Source organism: Hemiscyllium ocellatum, unplaced genomic scaffold (assembly GCF_020745735.1).
Source record: "Hemiscyllium ocellatum isolate sHemOce1 unplaced genomic scaffold, sHemOce1.pat.X.cur. scaffold_1068_pat_ctg1, whole genome shotgun sequence".
NCBI lineage: Eukaryota > Metazoa > Chordata > Chondrichthyes > Orectolobiformes > Hemiscylliidae > Hemiscyllium > Hemiscyllium ocellatum.
Window position 1 is genome coordinate 86,128 of NW_026867663.1, and position 26,254 is coordinate 112,381.

At 46.0% G+C, this 26,254-nt stretch overlaps 1 long non-coding RNA gene across 3 annotated transcripts in view; it reads right to left on the reverse strand.

The window, feature by feature from the left end:
• The window catches only part of LOC132809330 (uncharacterized), a 53,497-nt gene that overhangs the window by 14,862 nt on the left and 12,381 nt on the right, over positions 1-26,254 (reverse strand). For 2 of the 3 annotated variants that reach the window (XR_009642257.1, XR_009642259.1), the window contains exons 4-5: positions 20,362-20,470; positions 15,255-15,361 (exon numbers count right to left, since the gene is read on the reverse strand). This is a non-coding gene — a long non-coding RNA (uncharacterized LOC132809330). Of the gene's footprint in view, positions 1-12,766; positions 12,844-15,254; positions 15,362-20,361; positions 20,471-26,254 lie in introns of those variants that run through there. The other variant, XR_009642258.1, reaches the window with a different exon arrangement.

Below are 26,254 nucleotides of genomic sequence, written 5' to 3' on the forward strand. Positions count from 1 at the left end.
CTGATTCCTGGGATGTCAGGACTGATGGATGAAGAGGGACTCAATCCTCGTTTAATCCTCCTTTCCTTCGGTTTTCGGAGCCGCTGACTACATCACTAATATTCTACCTCCCACACTCTGTCCTGAATCTGACCCATCTAACCTGACACTTTAGCTCCCACCCCCCTGCCAGACTAGTTAATACCTCACCAATGGAACTGGCAATAGCGCACCCCGCCCCCCCCCCCAGGAGATTTGACCCAGCTCTGCCCAGGGGTAACCGGTCAGGCTGGTACAGTTCCCACCTAACCCAGAAACGCTCCCAATGCCTGAAGAATCTAAACCCTTCCATGGTACACCATTTCTCCAGCCACATATCCGGCTGATCTACCCTCTTATTCCTGCTCTCACTAGCACATGGCACTGGGAGCAAGTCTGACATCATTTCATTTCAGGAGCTGCATTATAATGTGTCCCTGCTCTCCCAATATCCAGCTTTCAAACACTCATCCCTTTGTTTCATGCTGTCGTTGGTATTGATGTGTTCTCCAACCACAGGCTGTTTACCCTCCAGCTCCAGAATGTTCTGTAGCTGCACCATGATATCGCGGATCCTATCACCAGGGAGATAACATACCATCCTGGATTCATGGCTGTGGCCATAGAAGTGCCTGTCTGTATCACTGACTATTGAATCCCCTGTCACTATCTTTCTTCCCGTTCTGGGCAGCAGAGCTATCTATGGTGTCATGAAATTGGCTGTTGCTGATTGCCTCTGAGACCAACACATACGCACACACCCACACGAATCCCAAGCGGTATACAGTATCTGTTTGGGAAGGGAATAACCACTGGGAACTCCTGCACTTCCTTCCTGAGCCTTTTACTTGATCTGATGGTCCCCCATTCCCTTTCTGCCTGTGTAACCCTCACCTGCAGTGTGACTAACTCACTGAACATGCTGTCCATAACATTCTCAGTATTGCAGATGCTCCACAGTGAGTCCACTCACAGCTCCAGGTCTGAAAAGCAGTTTCCCAGTAGCTGCTGATGGGCACATTTCCTGCACACATAGCCTGTCAGGGACACTGGAAACATCCCTAATTTTCCCACATTGTACAAGAGGAGCACACCATGGGTCTGAGGTCTCCTGTCACACAGGCTCTCTAGATTCAGCTAGTTACTCCCATTTAGAGAATTTAAATGAGCGAGCAATCTTCCTACCCTTCAAACATTGTAATCAAAATCCCGTATTCTTTACTTATGTTGATACGTTATACCTTAAAAACTGTTACAAAATTTCCACAGGTATCGCTTACAAACTGGCTGTTACCTTTGGGACCATGTGAATTTCTGAATGGGCTGAAACAAAACGGAGTTTCAGCTTCACATTCTCCCTGTCCCACCTCGCTCTGTTTACACCCAACTCCAAAATACTCATTGAGCCAAGCAGCCCTCACAGTGCAGCCCTGTCATTTTCATTGTCTGCTCACACCTACACTGCCCTCAGCCTCCTGTACTGTTCCAATACATCTCAATGGGAGCTCAGGAAAAGCATCTCATCTTTCAATTCAATCCTTTGTAGCCCCAGAGTCAACATGGACCTCAGCAGTTTCTGGGTGAACAGACAGTTGTTAGAATCTGGAACATTCCACCTAAAACGGTACTGGAATTTGTGTTTATAAGGAGCTGCAGGGAATTGAAAATAAGGAGTTTACAGGTTAGCATCATGAAGTGGGTGATTGGGACTAAATCTGACAGTCCCTACAAAGAGACGAAGTGCAATCTGGACAAATCTATGCTCCCCCTCAGACCAAAACAGACTCTGAGCTTCCAGTTGCCTGCCACTTTAACACACGAGCCTGTTCCCTGGCCAACATCTGTCTCATTCTTAATGCAGTGTTCCAGGGAAGCTTGATGCAGAACACTCCAGAACATACCAAATGGCCCTGTATTTCAAGGACAGCAATTTCCCCTCCCATGTGGTCAACAATACCCTTCAGTGTATCTCCACCACTTCCTGCACCTCTGCTCTTGAACCCCACCCCTCCAACCGCAGCAAGGATAGAACCCCCAAGTCCTCGCTTTTCAGCCAGATACAACACATCATCCTCTGCCATTTCCACCACCGACAATCAGACCCCACCAACAGAGATATCTTTCCCTCCACACCCCTTTCAGCATTCCTCAGAGACCATTCCCTGTGACTTCCGCATTAGATCCATGCTCCCCACCAACCCATCCTCCACTCCCAACACCTTTGCCTGCCATTGCAAGAGGTGTAAACCTGTGCCCACACCTTCCCCTCACCTCCATCCAAGACACCAGAGGTCCCTTCCACATCCAGCAGAGATTTTCCTGTACATTGAATAACCTCATCTATTGTGTTCATTGCTCTCTACAATGGGGAGACAGGACGCCAACTTGCAGAATGTTTCAGGGAACCTTTCTGGGAGACGTGCACCAATCAACCCCACTGTCCTGTGGTCAACCATTTCTACAACCCACCCTCTCACTCTGCCAAGGACATGCATGTCCTGGGCCACCTCCACCACAAAATCCTAGCTACATGACTCCTGGAGCAAGAATACCTCATCTTCTACCTTGGGACCCTTTAAGTACAGAATCAATGTTTCATCATTTCCCCTCCCCCCACCATATCCCAGATCCAGCCCTCCAACTCAGCACCACCCTCTTGAACAGTCCCACCTGCCCATCTTCCTTCTTAATTACCCACTCCACCCTCTCACCATTACCCTCCACCAGCATCTTCCTATCGCCTTCCCAACTACCTTCTCGCCAGCCCCACACACACATCCTATTATCTGTCAACCCTCTTCCCCACTCAGAATCCTGCTGAAGGGCTCAGGCCCAATATGTCAATTCTCCTGCTCCTTGGATACTGTCTGACCGGCTGTACTTCTCCTGCGCCAAACTTTAACGTAAGCTGGAAGAACAAACCTCATTTTGTACTTGGGGGACCCTTCAGGCCTCTGACCTTAAAACTGAATTCATTAATTTTAGGTCCTAAGTCTCCCACGTCCTTGCGCCCTAGTGCCCCACCCCACACACCAGGCCTTGTTATTACATAGCCTGCCATTACACATTACCTATGGTTAGTCACTAACAGTCTCCATTAACATCTATTCACCCTCCCCCAGCCAGATCATTATTCATTCCTTTGTCCAATTGCTGCTATATCTCTTTTTGGACTATATCACCACCTATCATTTACTCCTTAACCCCTACCTTCTGCATATAAACTGACATTTTTTCTCAGTGACATCAGTTCTGAGGAAGGGTCAGCGGATCCAAAATGTTAACTCTGATTTCTCTTCACAGATGCTGCCAGACCTGCTGAGCTTTTCCAGTACCTTCTGGTTGTTGTTTCTGATTTAAGCATCCACAGTTCTTTTGGTTTTCATTTACTGGGAGTTTCTAATTCAGGTCTAGCAGCCTACATCATGAGTTGATAAACCCTCCCAGTCCACACTAACTCCATTTCTCTCCCACTCCCTTCACACTCACTGGGTCTCTTCCCAACCCCTGCCCAGTGACACTGCATGTGCACAGCTCATGGTCACATGCTGGCCTGTTGGCAACACCCCTCATTCACTCCCATTGGCTGGAGGATTACATCTAGTCTCCTATTGTTCTGAAGCTGCCGTCAATCAGCCAGGCCCCATTGTGACATGAGTGGTGGGATCCTCCCAGGAGTGTGGGAGGCTGAGGGGTAACCTCATAGAGAGGTTTATAAAATCATGGGAGGCATTGATGAGATAAATAGACAAGGTCTTTTCCCTGGGGTGGGGGAGTCCAGAACTAGAGAGCATAGGTTTAAGGTGAGAGGGGAAAGATATAAAAGGGACCCAAGAGACTACTTTTTTCATGTAGAGATGGTGCGTGTATGGAAGCTACTGTCAGGGGAAGTGGTGGCATCTAGTACAGTTACACCATTTGAAAGGCATCTGGATGTGTATGAATAGGAAGGGTGTAGAGGCATATGAGCCAACTGCTGCTATATCGTACTAGATTAGGATAGGATATCTGGTCGGCACGGACGAGTTCGACTGAAGGGTCTGTTTCCGTGCTGTATATGTCTGTGGCTCTGCCCTGGGATGAGCTTCATCATTCACAGTGAATGGGGCAGTATCACAGAGCACAGGGGTTGGGGGCTATTCAGCCCATTACGGCTATACTCTCTCCCTCTGGACATGCTGCCAATCTGCCCTTCCTCCCCTCCCATTTACCCGTAGCACTCCAAATTTATCCTCAAATAGTTAAATTCCGAGATGTACAGCACAGAAACAGACCATTCAATCCAACTCATCCATGCCACCCATTTATCCCAAATTAATCTTGTCCCATTTGCCAGCACTTTGCCCATATCCTTCTAAACTTTTCTTAATCACGTACCCAGTCAGATGCCTTTCAAATGTTGTAATTGTACCAGCCTCCACACTTCCTCTGGCAGCTCATTCCATATTCAGCTTGAAAACATTGCCCCTAAGATCCCTTTAAAATCTCTTGCCTCACACCTTAGGCTTGTGCCCTCTAGTTTTGTACTCACTTAACCTTGGGAAAAGACCCTGGTTGTTCACCCTATCCATGTCCTTCACGATTTTATGTACCTCGAAGGTCATCTCTCAGCATCCAATGATGCAGGGAAAACAGCCCCAGCCTATTCAGCCTCTCCCTATAGCTCAAATCCTCAACCCTGGCAACACTTTTGCACATCTTTTCAGAATCCTTTCATGTTCTGTAATATCACTCCTACAGCAGGGAGACCAGGACTGAAAGCAGAATTCCAGATGTGGCTGAATCAATGTCCTGTAGAGCTGCAAAACAATGTCCCAACTCCAATACTCAATGCACTGACCAAGTACTCCTTCACTACCCTGCCTATCCATGATTCCACTTTCAAAGAACTATCAACCTGCACGACAAGGTCTCTTTGTTCAACAACACTCCCCAGGACCTTCCCATTAAATGTATAAGTCCTGCCCTGATTTGTTTTTTCAAAATGCAGCACCTCACATTTATCTGAATTCACTCCACCTGCCACTCCCCAGCCCATTTGATTGAAGTCCCATTGTACTCTGAGGTAACCTTCTTCCCGATCCACTTCCTCCAGATCCAATTTGGTGTCTATGTAAAGTCACGAACCATAGGAATCATTGATATAAATGATGAAAAGCAGTGAACCCTGCACCGATCCTTACACCATATTGCTCATCACAGGCTTCCAGTCCGAAAGGCAACCCTTCACCACTACCCTCTGTCTCCAACCTTACAGCCAATTTTATATCCAAATAGCTAGTTCTTCCACCTTGAATGTCTTTCTGAAGTCCAAGTTAGTGATTTCCATACACAAAGCCATGCTGACTGTCCCTAATCATTTCTTACCTTTCCAATTACATCTAAATCCTATCCCTGAGAAGCCCTTCCAACAACTTACCTGACTCCAGGCTCACCAGTGTATTGTTCCCTGACTTTTCCTCATCACCTTTCTCAAATAATGGCGCCAGTCTTCCAGCACCTCGGTGATACAAATATCTCAGCGAGGGACCCAACTATCACTTCCCTAGCTTCCCACAAAGTTCTGGGATTCACCTGATCATGTATCAGGGATTTATCAATCTTGATGCATTATACAAGTTCCAGTGCCTCATAACTTATATGGACACTTGTCAAGTTATCCCTATTTATTTCTCCAAACTCTCTCACTTCCATATCCTCCTTCAGTAAAAGCGGACATGAAATACGCAGATAGTATCTCTCCTGCCTCCTGCAGATCCATAGACAATTTTGTTGATCTTTGAGGGTCCCTATTCTCTGCCTGGTTACTCTTTTGTCCTTAGTGTATTTCTAGAATCTCTTTGGATTTTCCCCAAACCCATTTCACAAAGCACTCTCGTCCCCTTTTTGCCCTCTTAGTTTCCCTCGAGTATACTCCTACTGCCCCTATATACCTCTAGGTATTCACACAAACCCAGCTGTCTGGACTTGCCATAACCCTCCTTCATTTTCTTGACCAGAGCCACAATTCCTCTTGACAGCAGCATTCCTCACACCTCCTAGCCTCGGCCTTAACAGGAACATACTGTCTATATACTCATTGTCGCAGGCCTATGGGGGCAATGGCAGATGAAGACAGAGAAACAATCAATCATTCTCAGTAAAGAGGCAGTGCTGGGAAAGATACCAGCCGAAAGGTAGATGGGTCTCCTGGCCGTGATGGAATGCATCCCCGGGGACTGTAAGGAATGGCAGTGGGTAAATAGCAAATACACTCGTGATAATTCACTAAAATTTGCTGACTCTGGGACGGTTCTAACAGATTGGAAAGCTGCAAATGTGATGCCAATATTTTAAAATGGACGTGTCAGCATAACTTCCGTAGTGGGGGAAATGTCTGATCTCTCAAGAAAGAAATAGTGAGCTATGTGGATAGAAATTGTCTCATCGAGCAGACACAGCATGGATTCATGAAAAGTGGACGACACTAAGATGAGTGGTAGAGCAATGTGTGCAGAGGCCACTGTCAGTCTGCACAGGGATACAGAGAGGTTAATTGAGTGGTTAAGGGTCTGGCAGATGGAGGACAATGTTGGGATATGTGAGGTCATCCATTTTGGTCAGACTAACAACAAACTGGATGATGAAATGGTGAAAACATGCAGCAGGCTGCTGTACAGAGGGAGCTGGGTGTCCTTGTGCATGAATCACAGGAAGCTGGTTTGCAGGTACAGCAGGTAATTAAGGCAGTGAAGGGAATATTGTCCTTCATTGCTAGAGGGATGGTTATGCTGCAGCTGTACAGGGGGCTGGGGAGGCCACACCTGGAGTACTGTGTACAGGTTTTCGTCCCCTACTTCAGGAAGGATGTAATGGCGCTGGAGGGGTGCAGAGCAGGGTCACTAGTTTGAGTCTGGAGTTGAAAGGGTTGCCTTCTGAGCAGAGATTGACAAAACTGGCATGATCCTCATTGGAATTTAGAATAATGGGAGATTGTATAGGAAAAATATAAAATTATGAAAGGAGTAGATAAGATAGAAGCAGGGAGGTCATTTCCACTGTGGACTGGACAAACTATGGTGCATAGCGACAAAATAAGGGGGTATCAGATTTAGGACTGAGTTCAGGAGAAACTTCTTCAGCTAAAGGGTTGTGAATCTGTGGAATTCCCAGCTGATTGAAACAGTTGAGACTTTCATCTTGAATGTCTTTAGGTCAAAATGTAGATTTACGAACAGGAAAGGAATTAAAGGTTATGGGAGAGAGCAGTAAAGTGGAGCTGAGATCAGCCCTGATCTTATTGAATGGCAGAGCAGGCTGGAGGGGCCAGATGGCCTCCTCCTGCTCCTATTCCTTATGTTACGTTCCCACTTTTCAGCCGTCCCTTTACCTGGGAATAGCAAAGAAGTATTGAAAGATTTTATCTTGTTCAATCACAATGCACCTTTATCCAATTTAGAACAGCAACTTTTAGATCTGGTCTATTCTTTTTTGGAACTATTTTAAAACTATTATAATTATCAGAGAATCCAGACAGTGGGGAAGCAGGTCATTCAGCCCATCACATCCGCACTGACCCTCAGAGACTCCCACCCTACCCATGTAATGCTGCCTTTCCCATGGATAATCCACCCAACCTGCACATCCCTGAACACTGTGGGTAATTCAGCCTGGATAATCCACCCAACCTGCACATCCCTGAACACTGTGGGTAATTCAGCCTGGATAATCCACCTAACCTGCACATCCCTGAACACTGTGGGTAATTCAGCCTGGATAATCCACCTAACCTGCACATCCCTGAACACTGTGGGTAATTCAGCCTGGATAATCCACCCAACCTGCACATCCCTGAACACTGTGGGTAATTCAGCCTGGATAATCCACCTAACCTGCACATCCCTGAACACTGTGGGTAATTCAGCCTGGATAATCCACCTAACCTGCACATCTTTACATAGTGGGAGGAAACCAGAGCAATCAGATGAAACACACGCAGATATTAACAATAAGGTGATCAATCCTTTCTTATTTCCCAGTTCCGTCCAAATAATTTCACTGAACTTACTCCCATGAATATCGTCCCCAAGCACAACTCTAATGCTATCCCTAACCAAAAACACCACTCGTCCTCCTCTCTTGTCCCCCTTTCTATCCTTCCTATAGCATCTATACCCTGGAACATACAGCTGCCAGTCACATCCATCCCTGAGTCATATTTCTATAATACCGATGATATCCCAGTCCCATGTTCAAACCATAACCTGAGCTCATCTGCCTTCCCTGTCAGGCCTCTTGCATTGAAGTAAATGCAGTGTAACTGCTCGGTTCTACCGCGTTCTGCCTTGACTGTTTGATTTCTGAACTGTACCAGCCTCAGACTTACCTCCTTTCTCACTATCTCTTTAGGTTTACCCCCACTCCCTCACTGGTTGAATGCCTCCCGAGTAGTACTAGCAAATCTCCCTGCCTGGATATTAGTCACCTTCCAATTCAGGGACAATCCATCCTTCTTATTCAAGTCACTTCTACTCCAGAGGAGAATTCAATGACCAAAAGATGTGAATCCTTCTGCCCTACACCAGATCTTTAGCCAATCATTCATCTCCTCCATCCTGCTATTCCTACTCTCACTAGCATGTAGCATTGGGAGTAATTCAGATATTACGACCGAGTATCTACTTTTTTATATTCCAGGCTAATTTGCTATATTCTCTCATCAGGACCTATCTTTTTCTCTTCCTGTGTCATTGGTACCAATGTCCAATGACCTCCCACTGGTTATTCTACCCTTTAAAGAATATTCTGCCACCAATCTTTTCTGAACCTTTCAAGTTCCACAACATCCTTCTGATAGGTGGAGAACAGAATTGCACTCAATATTGTAAGAGTGGCCAAACCAATGTCCTGTACAGCCACAACATGACTGCCCAACTCCTGTACTCACTGCTCTGACCAATAATGTAAATCATACCAATCACCTTCACTATCCTATCCACCTGCGACTCTACTTTCAAGGAATTATGAACCTGCACTGTAAGGAAACTTTGCTCAGTAACACTCCCTCGGACCTGACCATTAAGTCTATCAGTCCTGCTAGGCTTTGCTTTTCCAAAAAGCAGCACCTCACATTTATCTAAATTAAACTCCATCTGCCACTCCTCAGCCCATTTCCCCATCTGATCAAGATCCCATTGAAACCTGAGTTACCCTTCTTCACTGCCCACTACACCTCCAATTTTGGTGTCACCTGGAAACTTACTAACAATACCTCCTATGTTCACATCCAAATCATTTATGTAAATGATGAGAAGTAGTGGACCCAGCACCGACCCTTGTGGCACTCCAGTGGTCACAGTCCTCCAGTCCGAAAAACAACCTTCTACCACCACCCTCTGTCTTCTACCTTTGAGGCAGTTCTATATTCCAAATGGCTAGTTCTCCTGGTATGGTGAGATCTCATCTTGCTAACTAGTCTTCCATGGCGAACCTTGTCGAACGCCTTACTGAAGTCCATATAGATCCCATCTACCGCTCTGCCCTCAAAAATCCACTTTCTTACTTCTTCATAAAACAGCTCAGTCAAGTAAGTGACATGATTTCCCGCACACAAAGCCATGCTGACTATCCCTAATCAGTCCTTGCTTTTCCAAATACATGCAAATCCAGTCCCTCAGGGTTCCCTCCAACAACTTGTCTGGCACCAACATCAGGCTCACAGGTCTGTAGTTCCCGGGCTTGTCCAAACCGCCTTCATTAAACAGTATCATCATATTAACCAACCCCCAGTCTTCTGGCACCTCAGCTGTGACTATCGCTGATACAAAAATCTCAGCAAGGGGCCCAGCAATCACTTCCCTAGCTTCCTACAGAATTTTAGGACACACCTGATGAAATCCTGGGCATTTATCCACCTTTCTGCGTTCCAAGACATCCAGTACCACCTTCGCTGTAATATGGACATTTTTCAAGGTGTCACCATCGATTTCCAACATTCTATATCTTCCATATCCTTCTCCACAGTAAATGCTGATGCAAAATACTTGTTTAGTATCCCCTCCCCACCCCATCGCCTGCAGATCCACACACAGGCTGCCTTGCTGATCCTTGAGGAGCCCTATTCTGTCTCTAGTAACCCATTTGCTCTTAATGTATTTATAAAAACCCTTTGGATTGTCCTTACCCTATTCGCCAAAGCTGTGTCCTGTCCCCTTTTTGCCTTACTGATTTTCCTCTTAAGTATACTTCTATTGCCTTTATACTAGAAGGATGTTCTGGATTGGAATAAATGCCAAATATTTCATCTTGATAAAAGGGCAGGACTTACACTGATCGGGCCTTGCATAGTGATATAGAACAAAGAGACCTCGGGGTTCAGATCTTTGCAGTTTATGTCACATGTAGACAGGGTTGTTCAGAAGATGTATAGCACACTTGCCTTCATTGCTCACACCTTTGAGTATAGGAGTTGGGACATTACATTGAGGTTGTACAGGATGTTGGTGAGGCCTCTTCTGGAATACTGTGCTCAGTTCAGGTTGTGCTGTTATAGGACAGATGTTATTAAGTCGGAGCGGGTTCAGAAGAGATTTACCAGGATGTTGATGGGAATGGATGCTTTCGGTTATAAGGAGAGGCTAGGTAGGCTGGGACCTCTTTCACTGGGGTGTAGGAGGCTGAGGGGTGACCTTATTGGAGGTTTATAAAATCCTGAAGAGTATAGGTAATGTGAACAGCAGGTGCCCTTTCCAGGAGGGGGCGCGATTCAAGAGTGGGTGAGAAAAGGAAGACCCTAAAAAGACGTTCCGGATTTTACTTTTTGTTTTTGTACAGAGAGTGATTCACATGTGGAATAAACTAGCAGAGGACGTGGTAGCTGTGAATACAATTACAATTTAAGGGTGGCACAGTGGCTCAATGGTTAGCACTGCTGCCAGGGACACAGGTTCAATTCCTGCATTGGGTGGCTGTCCATGCGGAGTTTGGATATGCTTCCCCGTGTCAGCGTGAGTTCCTCCAGGTGCTCCCGTTTCTTCCCACAAGCCACAGATGTACAGGGTAGGTGAACTGGCAGTCCTCAATTGCCCATAGTGTTCAGGGATGATTGGGTTTAGTGAATTAGTAAGGGGTAAATGTAGAGTAAAACGGTAGGGGAATGGGATTCTAAGAGGAAAAAGCATTTGGACCTGTATATCGATAGGGAATGCTTGGATGGATTTGGACTAAGTGGAGGTAGATGCGATTAGTTCAGTTCGAATTTATGGTTGACACGGACTGGTTGGAACACAGGGTGTGTGTCAGTGCTGTATAACGTTCTGGCTCTATCGCTCGTTATCTCTGTAAATTCCTCTATGCTCGGAACTCTCCGTCAATGCCACCTCATCCAGTCTTACAACTCTTCCTTATCTCGATAATTCCTCTCCAGCCTCAAAACTCAAAAAAGTCTATCAGAAATATCTCTATCTCTGTAACATCCTCAATCCTCAGAATCCTCTCCAACTTTCATCTCCTCCAGCTTCATTACTCTCCCTATCTCTAATCCCCTCCAGTCTCTCAAAGCTCTGCTATATGTGCCTTTTTTATTTCCAGCCTTCAGGATTCCCAATGTTTATTTCTCACTTGATGACGGCCCTTTCCGATTCTGTGCTGAGCTTCTGAATTCTTCCTTAAACCTCTCAATCTCCTTTTCCTCCCAAAACATCGGCCAATCATCTGTCATCTACTCTAGTATCACCCTTTCTGACCTGAAGTCCAATGGAGCTTGTCATATTCCTATAATAAACATCTTAGCGGTCTACAGAACAGAAAAAGGCTCTGGTAGTACATCGGGTCTGTGACAAAGAAAACTACCACCTAACTGTCCTCATCTATTTTCCAATAATTGTGGAAAAGTCTCATCTATCATGGCATTGCAAGTGCACACTAAATACATCTCAAATGCTACCGGGATTTCTGTGTCTCCCACCCTTACAGACAGTGAGGTTCAATGCAACTGTTGCTCTATGATGACATCACCCACAGGAACACAGAGCAGCTGGGTCTGTGCAAACCAGAGATCACCCACACATTGGGAAGGATGGCAGGGTCCCTGAGAGGGGGCACAGGAGATTTACCAGGATGGTACAAGGAATGGGGGATTTTAGTTGCAGAGACATGGGTGTTGTTAATACATATCAAGAATATCCATCTACAATAGATGGACACTTGTTCTCAACCTCTCCCCTTGCCTGGGCTGTGGTAACCTTCAGGTTAAACCCACCACCAGACATTTCTCCCTAATGAGACAGCAGCCCTATGGTCTGGTCAGACAATGCTGACTACCTTTTACACAGTGATGCCACTGTACCCTGGGGATGGGGAGAGGGAACGCTGAAGGTGGTGGATGGGACACCACTCAGGCACAGTGCTTTGTCCTGGAGGATGTTCACTTTAATATTGTTGGTGTCTGCACTGATGCAGGCAAGTGGAGAATGTTCCAACACAATCCTGATGTGTGCCTTATAGGGAGCAAACAGACATTGGGGAATCAGGGGTTTGGGGAAACAGATTGTTCTCCTTGTAGCAGAGGAAATTGCGGGTGCCCTGTGACAGAGGGGTTTACAGATTTAGAATAATCCACCTTACACTCATGAGTTCATCAGAAAAGGATTACAGGACACATATTGAAGACTTTGGGGAGATCTACTGAGAGTGTGGGGTGATTCAAAAGAGGACATTTATGCAGCAAATGGGAATGAGCTGGAAAACAATACTCACACACAACGTGAATATCCAGCTCCTGATGAATTGAGTAATTTTGTCACAGTTTGGCGTTACAATTACTGAGATTACCATCTGAATGTCCACCTGTAATACACGTTTATAAAACTGTCACGGTCAGTTCATTTAAGAAACTCTCACCACCCCCTCCTCCTGGCCCAGGATGACTGGACACATTACCCCTTGTGGGGGTCAGCAGTTAGTTCAGGGGGAAATCTGTATGGGTTTCTGTGAGTTTCCACACTGGGTCTTCATGTGACTGAACAGGGCAGATCTTTGACACATGGGACACAATGTTTCAAGAGTCAGTGCGATGTGGAGAGCAGGATGTGTGCTTCCTTTTCTTTCCTTCCGTGCTGCCGCTGTGCCTCATCAATTAGACAGGGGGGGTGAAAGGCTCATGCAGCTCGATGGGCAAGTTGTCTCCATTCTGACCCATGAGCAGCAAGCTCCTCCCAGTCATTCCAAAGAGTCTCTCTGAAAAGGTAACAACTGCTTCCCACTGCCCAGTGCTTCCAGGAAATGTTTAGAAGAATGAGCGGGGAAATCTCTGAGAAAAGGCAGAACGGTAAAGTTCCAAAAGGATTATAAACAGTTTACAGAGAGGGATTCATTGGAGAAGTGGGCAACAAGTTAGCAAATGGAGCATAATTTGGGAAATTGTGAAGTTGCTCATTTTGGAGGAGATAATAAAAGAACAGAGTGCTATGTAAATGGTGGAAACTGTCGAAAGCTGCACCACAAAGGGACCAGGGGTAATTGCGTAGGAAACACAGTTACAACAGGGAATCAGGATGGGGAATGGAACGCTGTTTCTTATTACAAGGAGTTTTCAGTGTAAGTGTTTGGAGTATATACCTGAGAGTAACTTTACAAAGTGCGAGTGAGACCACATCTGGAGTAATGACAGAAGTTTTGGTCCCTTTATTTAAGGGAATACATAATTTCATCCGAGGCATTTCAGAAAAGATTAACTGGGATGATCCCTGGCTTGTAGGGATTATCTTTTAAGAAAAGGCTGAAAATGTTGGGACTCTACTCACTGGATTTGGGAAGAATGAGAGGTGATCTCATTGTAACATGCAGGATTCTTAAGGAGTTTGACAGGGTAAATACTGAGAGGATGTTTCCCATCATGAGGGATCTGGAATCAGATACTCGGATAGTCACGGAATCAAGGGTTCTGTTTTAGATTCGTCAAGTTTAAGGCAACATCAACACGGGTCAGGGGTTTCAGTAGCAATGGAGCTGGGGTGAAGGGGGGGGGGGAAGCAACGTTTTAGAGATTGGAATTCCTGGTGTTTGTGATTGTGTAGATACCTGATCAGAAGGTCACCTTGGGGTTACAGATATGAGAGCAATATTGTGAAGAGTGTAGTTCTGCCTCAGACAGTTCCCAGGGAGAGGGAGGGGCTCAGCAGTAAGGGAAAGGAATTTGTAATAGCAACTGAAGGCAATGGGTTTAACCATTTCAATGTTCCGTTGCAGGAAATTGCAGCCAATCGCGTAGTGGGAGTGTGATGAGCAGTTTGATAACTGAGTAATGGAGAGGGATGATGGGGAGGGAGAGCTAGGCATTGTCAGTGTACATGTGAACCCTCAGACGGTGCTTTTGGACGATGTCACCTCCTGACAGTATGTGGGTGAGAAACAGGAGGGACCAAGAATCGATCCTTGAGGGACACCACATACAAGGAATTTAGAAAGGAATGGGAGAGTGGGGATGGAGTAGGTTTTTCCAACAACGGTGAGGTCAAAATATTACTTCGTAGCAGAATGGGAGAGAAGGACATAACCAGAAAAGACAGACAGAACAAGGAACAATACCTGTGATTTGGTGAGGGGAGGGAGGTGGGGGTGATGTGGAGGAAGAGCCCAACTCCAAAAACACACTTTCTTCATTGGTGACATCACCCAACTCCACCCTAGTCTCAGCTCATTTACTGAATGCAGGGATGGACGAGTATTTATCTCCAGACTTAATTATCCAAACACTCTTGGCCAGCCTCCCACATTCAACTTACATGTAATCTCAAGAGTATCTTAAACCCTCCTGCCCAAGTGCTCACTTGTACCAAAACTAGTTGATCCATCGAAAGGCTCCTATTTACAGGCAACAATTTAAAATTCTCACCCTGTGAACATCCCTGTCTCCCTGCACCACACACCCTGCAAGACCTTGACAACTCATTTGTGTTTATTCATTGCTTCACCTGTCTGGCTGTTTCTACTGTTGCCAAGGCAACACTGTCTGGAATTCCCACCTGAACCCTCTCAGACCTGCTTTCCTCTTTTAAGGTGTTCTCGAAAACCTGCTCATTTGACAATGCTTTTTATCACTTGACCTAGTATCTCAATCTGTGGCCTTATGCCAGAATTTTTCAATAGTATTTCTGTGAAATTATAAACATGATTAAAAAAAACAAACTGTTGCTGATTTGCACATACATTGTCAACTCTTCAATATTGCTGAGTGAATAATCTATAACAGCACTTACCCAACCACATTGTGGGAGCACCTTCACCACATGAACTGCAGCTGGACAGGGAAATCAAACATCACCCTCTCCACAGGCAATGGGGCTTTGGCACTGATCACTGGGATCTGTGGAGGGAGAAACACAGTTGCTATTTCAGGGAGTGCAAAATGCATTATAAGGAGGGAAAATGGGGCAGAATTTGGGATTTTCAAATTTGTGATTCACAATGTGCACTAAGTTCTGTAAAACCTCTCATGCCATACCATGAAAATTTCCTTCTCTTTCTGGTCTATGTCTTTCCTTTCCCCTGCCCTGCACCTTCACACATCTCCAATGCCTTGGCCACAACAACACTGTGCTGTCAGTGAAGTTTATCACGTGGTTGAGTATTGTCCCGCCCCTCATTCACTCCGATTGGTTGAAGGACCAACTGGCACATCCTGGTCCTCCAGCCCCGTCCCCCCACTCTTATTGGTCCTGCGCTGACATCAATAATCCGAGGCCCATTGTGGGCTGGAGCATGCTCAGTGCTTCCTGCTTTTGCTGCTGTTCATCAGGTATAAGAGAGAGAGAGGGCTCATCCCTGTTTCTCCTGATGTCAGACAATAACAACAACTACCTGCATTGTATGGAGCCTTTCACATTGACAAATCTCCTAAAATGCTTCACGGATGATGGAAACGTTGATTAAAGAGAACGATTTTTAGATACATCTTTAAGGCGGACAGAGGGGGTGAGGGAGGATATTCCAAAGGTTTGTGTCCTCAGCAGCTCCAATCGTGCAGTGATATAGGTGGGCAACAGCTTACAATGGAGACAGTTAGTGGCTAACCACAGGTTAACAACCTCATGTCGTAGCCACCTCATGTCACAGCCTGTCATTACACACTACCTATGGTTAGCCACTAATAGTCTCCATTAACAGCTAGTCACCCTCCCCCAGTCAGATCGTTATCCACTCCTTTATCCAACCGCTCTTCTCACTCTATCCCCACCTTTACTCCTTTTATCTTGCCCCCATCCCCCCACACGATCTTCTGCACACAAACGGACTTTTTTTTCTCAGTAACATCTGTTCTGTGGAAGGGACACCGGATCTGAAACGTTAACTCTGATTTCTCGTCACAGATGCTGCCAGACCTGCTGAGCTTCTCCAGACCCTCCTGGTTGTTGTTTCTGATTTACAGCATCTGCAGTTCTTTTGGTTTTAATTTACCGGGAGTTTGTAATTCAGGTCCAACAGCCTCTGTCCCAGTCTCTGCTGTCTCTCCCACCCCCACCCAGTGACACTGCACCTGCACAGCTCATGGACAGGTGTCGTCTTGCTGGCCACACCCCTCATTCACTCCCATTGGCTGCAGGACCACACAGACTCTCCTCCTATTGGTCTGGAGCTGCCGTTAATCAAGCCGGCGCCGATTGAGAGGTGAGCTCCTCCCTCTCTCTGCCTTGGGATGAGCTTCATCATTCACAGTGAATGGGGCAGTATCACAGAGCACAGGTGCTGGGGGCTATTCAGCCCATTGGAGCTGTCCTCTCTCCCTCTGTAGATGGTGCACATCTGTCCCAACTACCCCCAAATCTTTCCTTAAAAAGTAAAATTCCAAGTCTGTTTCAAAATACCTGCTGAATCTGTGTCGTTCAGACTGTTCCAGATGCTCAGAACTTACTGAGTAAAATAGTGTTCACATTTTCACCTTGTATTATTTGCCAATTACTTGAACGTAGTTACTAAAAATTGTGACAGGGTTAACAATTCCTCTCTCTCTTTGCAAATTCAAGACCTTGGAACAAAATCGGCACCAGGTCAAAATCACTGCTTCACCTTCTCAGCTCCAAGGATAATTATCTGTGCTTCAGCTAGCTCTGCACAAAAGAGAGGAATGCATCTTAATTTATTAAGATCAAAGAAACAGACCTCCGGTCCAATTCGTCTGTGCCAACAAGGAATCCTAAACTAATGAATTCCCATTTACCATCTATTGGCCTGTATCCATCAAAACCCTTCCTATTCATGTACCCAATTGGAAGCCTTTTAAATGTTGTGATTTTATCAGCCTCCACTACTTCATCTGGTAGCCCCTCCCATACACACACCACACTCAGCTTGAAAATGTTGCCAGTTCGATCCCTTTTAAATCTTTGCCCTCTCAACTTAAACCCATGTGCTCTAGTTTTGGACCCACCTAACCTGAGGAAAAAGGATGCCAGCTGCTCACCTTATCCACGCGCCTCGTGATTTTATAAATCTCAATGAAGTCACCTCTCAGTCTTTGACTCTCCAGAGAAAATAGCCCCAGCCTATTCAGCCCCTCCCTGTAGCCCAAATCCTCCAATCCTGGTAACGTTTTTGTAAATCTTGTCCAAACCTTTTCAAATTTCACAACATCCTTCCCAGAACAGGGAAATTCAAACTGAAAACAGAATTCCAGAAGTGGCTTAATCAACGTCCTGTCCAGCCACAATATGACGTCCCAGCTTCTGTATTCAATGCATTGACCATTAACGGAGAGCGTTAATGGAGTCCCATTTGCCAGCGGTTCACCCTTATCCCTCTAAAACCTCCCTCTTCAAGTACCCAGTCAGACGCCTTTTAAATGCTGCAATTGTACTAGCCTCCACCCCTTCCTCTGGCAGCTCATTCCATACTTGCAATGCCCTCAACATGAACACGATGCCCCTTAAATCCCCTTTAAATCTTTTCCCTCTCACCTTAAGCCTGTACCCTCTCGTTCTGGAGCCACCGAACTTGGGAAAAAGTCCCTGACTGCTCACCTTATCCATGCCCTTCATGACTTTATAAGATCACCTCTCAGCCTCCAAATCTCCAGGGAAAATAGTCCCAGCCTATTCAGCCTTTCCCAATAGCTCAAATCGTCCAACCCCAGGAAAGTCCTTGCAAATGTTTTCTGAACCCTTTCAAGTTTCTCAACATTATTCCAAGAACAGGGAGATTGGAACTGAAAACAGAATTCCAGAAGGGCCTTCATCAGTGCCCTGTCCAGCCACAATATGACATCACAACAGACCAATAACGGGGAGCGTACCAAATGCTGCATTCACTCCCCTGCCTACCTGTGACTCTACTTTCAGGGAACTATGAACCTGCACTCCAAGGTCCCATTGTTCAGCAATGTTCCCCAGGACTTTACCATTAAGTGCATAAGTCCTGCCCTGATTTGCCTTTCCAAAATATAACAGCTCACATTTATCTAATTTGAACTCAGTCTGCAATTCCTTGCTCCAATGGCCCATCTGATCAAGATCCTGTTGTATTCTGAACTAACCTTCTTCACTGTCCACTACACCTCCAATTTTGGTGTCTTCTGTAAACCTACTGACCATATCTCATATATTCACATCCAAGTCATTTATTTAAGGGCCCAATATCCATCCCTGCAGCACACTGCTGCTCACAGGCCTCCAGTCCGCAAAGCAACCCTCAATCATCATCCTCTGTCTCCTACATTCAAGGTAGTTTTGTAATGGCTTGCTCTCCCTGCATTCCATGTGATCTAACCCTGCTAACCAGTCTGCTTTGTGGAACCTTGTTGAATGTCCATATAAACAACATTCACCGCCTGGCTTAATCAATTTTCTTTGTCACTTCAAAACACTCACTCAAGTTAGTGAAACCCAATTGTGCATGTACAAAGCCACAGTGACTCTCCCTGATCATTCCTTACCTTTCCAAATAGATGGATATCCTGTCCATTCGAACAACTTGCCTGCCTGACTTCAGGCTCACTGTTCTCTTGTTCCATGGCCTCTCCTTACCACCTTTTTAAAATAATGGCACCTCACCTGTCACTATCAACGATACAAATATCACAGGAGAGGCCCAACAATCACTTCCCTAGATTTCCAGAAAGTTCCAGGATACACCTGATCAGGTTCCACGGCTTTATCCACCTTGATGCGATTTAAGACATCCAGTCCCACCTCCTCTGTAACATGGACACTTTTCAAGTTATCACTGTTTATTTCTCCAAACTCTCGAGCTTCCATATACTTCTCCAGTAAAAATGACGTGAAATATTTGCATATATTTCACACCCTCTGTGATTCCATAGACAGCCTTGTTGACCTTTAAGCGGTCCTATTCTCTGGTCCAGTTAATCTTTTGTCTGTGATATATTCGTTTAATCTCTTTGGATTCTATTCCAGGACATCCCAGAAAGGCCTACTTCAAGGACCGTAACTTTCCTCCGACTTGATCAACAATGCCCTCCAACACATACCCTCCACTTCCCGCACCTCCACCTTTACCCCACCCCTCCAGCCACAATAAAGAATACAGCCCTGCGGTCTTCATCTTCCACCCCACTAATCTCCAGATACAGCGCATTAACCTCTTATTTCTGCTACCTAAAGTCAGACCCCACCATAGACATATTTCCCTCCCCACCGCTATCTGCGTTCCACAGAGACCATTCCCTCTGCACCTCCCTTGTTAGGTCCACACCCTCCCACCAACACATGCTCCACACCTTTGACCTTCCCTTACCGCCACGGGAAATGTAAAACGTTCAGCCACACGTCACTGAGCTCTGTCCAGGACCTCAAAACGATCTTTTCACATCAGGCAGAGATTTGCCTGCACATCCCAAAACCTCATATACTGCATCTGGACACTATGGGAAATTTAACATGGTTCATCCAACTAACCTACACATCTTTGGACTGTAGGAGTAAATTTGAATATCCGAAGGAAACCCTCACAAACACTGGGGAGAATGTGCCAACTCCAACACAGACAGTTGCCTGAGGCTGGTATCAAACCCAGGTCTCTGTTGCTGAGGAAGCAGCGCTAACCACTGAGCCACAATACTGTGGGATCTTTGGTGCTGATGTGCTGCCCCACTGATACCTCAGTCACTCACCCTGCCTCATTTCCTAAGAGGCAGTGATGATGGAGTGAAATTATCACTAGACAGTTAATCCAGAGACCCAGATAACGTTCTGGGGACCTGGGTTTGAATCCCATCACGGCAGATTTTGGAAAGTGAATTCAATAAATATCTGGAAAAAATAATCTAGTGACGACAAGGAATCCATTGTCAATTGTTGAAAAAACCCATGTGGTTCACTCATGACCTTTAGGGAAGGAAAATGCCATCCTTACCTGGTCTGGTCTGCATGGGACTCCAGACCTATAGCAACGTGGTTGATTCTTAACTGCCCTCTGGGTAAACGCAGCAATAAATGCTGGCCGAGCCAGTGATAGCCTCATCCTGTGAATGAATAAAGGAAACAGGTCAGGTTTTGTTCCTTCTCTAGTAGGTACATCCTACAAACTCAATCAGAAATGTTCTCGTACACACTGAACAAATACATTTCCATCCAAGCCCTTAACACTACAGCACTCCGAGGCCATGTTGGTAAAGTTAAAACCCCTTATCATTGCAACTATATTCTTACAGATAACTGAGGTCTCCTGGTAAAATTGTGTCTCAATTCCCCGCTGACTATTGGGAGAGAGTCTATAATACAATCCCAGTAAGATGGTCATCCCTTTCTTATTTCTCAGTACCACACAAGTAACTTGCCTGGAGGTACTCCCAGGAATATCCTCCCGAAGCCCAGCCATAATGTTATCCCTAATCAAAAACACCTCTCTCCCTGCTGTTGGTCCCTTTCTATCCTTGCTATAGCATCTATACCCTGGAACATTAAGCTGCTAGTCCTATCCATCCCTGAGTGCTGCCTCTGTAATTGCTGTAATATCCCAGTACCATGTTCAAAACCATACCCTGAGCCCACCTGCCTGACCTGTCAGGTCTCTTGCACTGAAATAAATGCAGTGCAACTGGTCCGTCCCACCTCATTCTGTAGCTTGCTCTTGCCTGCCTTGACAGTCTGATCGGTGAACAGTACCAGCCTCAGACTCACCTCTTTTCTCACTATCTCTTTAGGATTACCCCGACTCCCTCACTGGTTTAATGCCTCCCGAGTGGCACTAGCAAATCTCCCTGCTCCTCAGGACCCCATGCTTTCCCCTTCCTATGCCATTGGTACCAATGTACAATGTCCTCCCACTGGTTATTTTCCCTTTGAGAATATTCTGCTCCCTCTGAGAGACATCCTTGACACTGGCACCAGGGCAGCACCACCCCATTCTGATCTCTCACTGTCAGCTGCAGAAACGGCAGACTGTGCCCCTGACTAGAGAGTCCCCTATCACCATCGATCGTGTGGAACTGGATATACCTCACATTATGTTAGAAGCCAGTCTCAGTCCCAGTAACTTGGCTGTCACTTGTCTGAGATGGAGATAGCCACAGGAGACTCCTGCAGTACCTACCTACCCCTCCTAGCTTTCCTGGAGGTAACCCACCTACCTGACTGTATCTGCAGTATCCTGCAATCCTGAGACTGCACCTATCACACTCCCCGGCTCCTGTCAATTCCTCACTGCCTTTAATCACTCCTCCACCAATCCATGTGATCCAATAGGATTTGCAATCACACTTCCTGCAGACATAATCATCAGGATCATTGAAACTCTCCCTAATTTCCCACATCCGACAGGAACAGCACGCCACTCTACAACAGGCCATCTCTCTGCCTTAACAACCTACAGACCAAGACAAAGGCACAGTCTTACTGCTCGAAAAATACTGCCCGAGAATAACTTATGTTTTATATCTTAAACATTTAATCAAGAGACCGTAAGACATTAAAAAGAAATCCTCACCTGACTCACTATTGTAGATTTAATAAAATAAAACTGACTAAGATTGATGTTTGAAGAGACTGAAACTCACTGAGCTGATCCCCGGCTCTGAGTACTTCCAAGGGTGAGGTCTCTCTGAGGGCAGCTGTGAAATGTCACTGTTTCTCTTCTCTGCCCACTCCATTTCCAGAGGTTTTTAACTTCACAGCAAGTCAGCTCAGAGAGGTCACTGCTTGGTTTTATTCACTGGGGGTTGCCTTTGCTGCCCAGACCAGTATTTATTGGCCACCTTTACTTGTCTTGGAGAAAGTGGTGGTTAACCGCCTCCCTGAAATGCTGCAGTCCATGTACACCACAGTGATGTTTGGACAACAGTCCCCCTCTGGCCCCACAACCCTCCCTGTCTCTGTAATCCCCCTCCGGCCCCACCACCCTCCCTGTCTCTGTAATCCCCCTCCAGCCCCACAACTCTCCCTGTCTCTGTAATCCCCCTCCGGCTTCAGAAATTACACGTCTGTGGCATCAGATTTTTATTTGGATTCGTTTTTGTTTAATAAACACCACCCACCCCCCCCCCCACAAAAAAAAGTGAAATATTTCACCCCCAAACAAATTTCCGTTGATTGACCTTTTGGAGAGGCTGACACATGGAGGTTGCAGTACTTTATCTCACATTGTATGCGTAGAATGATGGAACTTTCTTTTAAACATTGCTAAAAAGGGAGGCAATGGCTGCCAGACGAGTGATATGTGCAATGTTCCGAGGATTAGGGTTAGAATCCCAACATGGCTGATGGCAGCATCGGAATCCAATACAATCTAGAATGAAAAGGCGAATGATGACCATGAAACTATTGTCGATTGTTAGAAAACCCATCTGGTTCACTCATGTCCTGTCGGGAAGGAAACTGTCATCCTCACCTGGTCTGGCCTACATGTGACTCCAGACCCACAGCAATGTGGTTAACTCTCAACTGCCCTCAGGAAAAATACTTTAAAAACTGTTAACAAATACCCCGCAGGTATCACTTAAAAACTGGCTGTTCCCATTGGGACCATGTGAATTTCTGAACGGCCTGAACTAAAACGGAGTTTCAGCTTCACCTTCTCCCTGTCTCCCCTCACTCTGTTTACACCCAACTCCAAAACACTCTCATTGAGCCAAGCAGCCCTCACAGTGCAGCCCTGTCATTTCATTGTCTGCTCACACCTACACTGCCCTCAGCCTCCTGTACTGTTCCAGTGTATCTCAATGGGAGCTCAGGGACAGCATCTCATCTTTCAATTCAGCCCTTTGTAACCCCAGAGTCAACATGGACCTCAGCAGTTTCTGAATGAACAGACAGTTGTCAGAAGCTGGAACATCCCACCTGAAAAGGTACTGGAATTTGAGTCCAAAAGGAGTTTTAATGGGAAGTTTGCAGGTAATTGAAAATATGAAGTTTACAGGTTAACATCATGAAGTGGGTGATTGGGTCTAAATCTGAGAGTTCTTACAAAGAGACGAGGTGTAATTTGGATAAATCTGTGCTCCCTCTCAGGCCAATATCTCCTTCCTCAGCTGCAGGGCCCAGAACAGAGCACACACCCAAAGGGTGATCCAACCACGAATTTGTACATCTTTCTGCTTAACAAAAATATTGGAGATATTTTCCCACAAACAGACAAACCTTTCTCCTTCCACAGTTAAATGCCAATGATATTCAGATCCTGATGACTCCATTGACTGTAAAAACTTACTTTTGAGATCCCAACCTCAATTATTCTGATTTAATATCCTATGAAATAAATTCACAAAACAAAACTTAGTCAGTACAGGAAGAATATAAAGACATAATTTTTTCTTGGTATGTGCTTGATGTGTAAATGCCTCTCTTCAAGTTACACACCTGCCCCATCCTAGGAAGGGGACATGTGCCTCACTGTACCTTGCCCCAATAAAGATGGCGGCCATATCCCAGGACCTATCACCGCCTGAGGGCCGCAGCCATTTTCCCATCTGCTGCAAACGCGGGATTAAGAGTTTCTAATTCAGACTAACGACCCGCACAGTGTAATTAAAACTTCCCAGTCTGAAGTGACTCATTACCTCTGTCTCTGAGGCCACTCTCCCCTTCCCTGTTTGCCTCTCCCACATTCACCAACGGCCGAGTCACGTGACACTGCACAGGCGGAGTTACTGGTGACGTGTCATCCCACTGGCCACGCCCCTCATTCACTCCCATTGTTTGGATGACCAGCTGGTTCCACCTGGTCCACCAGTCCCACCACCTTTTCCTATTGGTCCGAAGCTGCCATCAATCAGCTGGACCCCATTGTGAGGTCAGTGGTGGGATCCTCCCCCTGCCTGAATCAAACCCGGAAGGTGGATGGATGGTGTCAATCAGGAACAACAAGCAGGAGGTGCTGGGAAAGCTCAGCAGGTCTGGCAGCATCTGGGAACAGGAATCTGTCCAGTGGCCCTTCCTCAGAACCGATGGGAGCTGGGAAAATTAGAATCCTGACAGTGTGGAAACAGGCCATTCGGCCCAAAAGTTCCACAGCGTCCCTCCGAATGGTATCCCACCCAGACCCATTCCCCTACCCTATTACTGTATATTCCTCCTGACTAATGCACCTAACCTACACATCCCTGAGCATTATGGGAAATTTAGCTTGGCCAATTCAACTAACCTGCAGATCTTTGTACTGCAGGAGATAGGGGGTTAAAGAGTAAATAATAGGCAGGGACAGGACCCAGAGAGAGACCGGAACATTTGGAAAGACAAAGGAGTGGATTACGATCTGGCTGGGAGGGTGCATAGCTGTTAATGGAGGGGACAGGAACCTGTGTCTGGCAGCATCTCAGTGGAGGTGGCGGAAATGGCGACTGATGATCGACGTTCTGCTGCAAAAACAGACCCCGAGCTTCCAGCTGCCTGTCACTATAACACACCTGGCCAACACCTCTGTCTCATGCTTACTGCAGTGTTCCAGTGAAGCCAGAACATACCAAAATACCAAATATTTCAAGGACTGCAATTTCCCCTCCCATGTGGTCAATACCATCCAATGTATCTCCTCCACTTCCTGCACCTCTGCCTTTGAAACCAACACCTCCAACTGCAACAAGGATAGAACACCCTGCAAGCTCCCCCCACCCACCCCAAGTCCTTACCTTCCACCCAGATACAACACATCAGCTTCTGCCATTTCCACAAGCTACAATCAGACCGCACCACCAGATTCTGAAGGGGTTTGACAGAATAAATACTGATGTGTCTGAGGGTAAATACTGAGGGGGGAGTCTGAAACCAGATTCTGAGCCAGTCACAGAATCAAGGGTTCTGTTTCGGATTCATCACGTTTAAGGCAACACAGACACGGGTAAGGGGTTTCAGTAGCAATGGAGCTGGAGTGAGGAGGGGACAAACAACGTTTAAGAGATTGGAATTCCTGGTGTTTGGGATTGTGTAAACGTCTAATCAGAAGGTCAGCTTCGCGTCAGAAACAACTGCAATATTGTGAAGAGTGAACTGCAATATTGTGAAGAGTGTAGTTCTGCTGTATAGTTCTCAGTGAGAGGGAGGGGCTCAGCAGTAAGGGAAAGGAATTGGTCAGGCAACGGGTTTAACCATGACAATGTTTCATTGGAGGAAACTGCACCTAATCGAGTAGTGGGAATGTGGTTTGCAGCTTGATAACTGAGTAACAGTGGAGTAATGGAGAGGGATGACGGGGAGGGAGAGCTGGGCATTGTCAGTGTACATGTGAAACCCAACATGGTGCTTTTGCACAATGTCACTTCCTGTCAGTATGTAGAGGAGATACAAGAGGGGCCAAGGATAGATCCATGAGGGACACCAAATGCAAGGAATTCAGAAAGGAAAGGGAGAGTGGAGATGGAGCAGGATTTTTCAACAACCATGAGGTCAAATATTAGTTTTTCACAGAATGGGAGAGAAGGACATAACCAGAAAAGACAGAACAAGGAACAATATCTGTGAATCGGTGACGGAGACTGATGAGGAGGGGGAGAAAAGAGAGTTGGAAACTCTATGGTTTACTGAGATGAGGGTAAAAGGGTCAAGATGAGCTCTGATAAGGCTTGACCGGGATTGGAGAAAGTTTGGACAAAATCCGGGAACACCACGTGAGGCAGTTTGACTCAGTGGGAGGGAGGGAAGCAGCAGATCGGATTGTCTCAGTCTTAGTGACAGAGAAACTCCATGTGCTCCAAACTCTTGTTGTTGGAGAGAAGGATGGAGGAGACAGGATGATGGACAGTGTTTCACAAAGAAACAAAACCTGGGTAAGTGATATTTAAAGTGCGTGAACAAACCGAATGTATTTAACTTTTACC